This window comes from Passer montanus, unplaced genomic scaffold (assembly GCF_014805655.1).
Source record: "Passer montanus isolate IOZ18808 unplaced genomic scaffold, ASM1480565v1 scaffold18, whole genome shotgun sequence".
In the NCBI taxonomy this organism is placed as follows: domain Eukaryota; kingdom Metazoa; phylum Chordata; class Aves; order Passeriformes; family Passeridae; genus Passer; species Passer montanus.
Window position 1 is genome coordinate 17,834,839 of NW_024365381.1, and position 493 is coordinate 17,835,331.

General features: G+C 68.6%; 1 protein-coding gene across 1 annotated transcript in view; it reads left to right on the plus strand.

Annotated features, from left to right (window-relative positions):
- The first annotated feature begins 279 nt into the window (after nucleotides 1–279).
- TMEM63C (transmembrane protein 63C) overlaps nucleotides 280–493 on the plus strand; it is a 31,801-nt gene continuing 31,587 nt past the window's right edge. Inside the window, exon 1 of the mRNA XM_039705477.1 lies at nucleotides 280–471. The gene's annotated coding sequence lies outside the window, so the exon portion shown is untranslated. The remainder of the gene's footprint in view (nucleotides 472–493) is intronic.

The window sequence follows — 493 nt, forward strand, 5'->3', positions numbered from 1 at the left end:
CACTTGGTGGGTCAGGTTCCTCTCTCTCCTGCCTGTCATTCCTGATGAAGGCAGAGACCTTCTGCAGGACCACGACCCCTAGGAAGTCTCTTAGCTACCACCCCTGCTGCCACCTCTGCCAAGCATGTGAGCAATGCTTCATTAAGGGGAGAGGTTTTGCAAACGGTGTTGAGGTCTCAGATGTACCCTAGCACGGCGGGGCTGACCGCGGTGTGTCCCACTGCCGCGTCGATGGCCCCTGGGGCCCGTTCCGCTCGCCCCGGGGCACACCTGGCGTTCATCCCGAGGAGCCCGAGCGCCGCGGAAGCCGCTCGGAGCGGCGGATGCGGCGGGCACAGCCTCCCAGCCAGAAATAGCTGAGACGCGCAGACCCCGCACCCAGGCGCTGTGCCGGCAGCTCCCGCCCGCTCCCCGCTCCGAGCGCCGGGGCCGCCGCCTCGCCGCCTCCTCGCCGCGGATGCCACGGGCACGGTACGCAGAGCGGCGGGGCTGC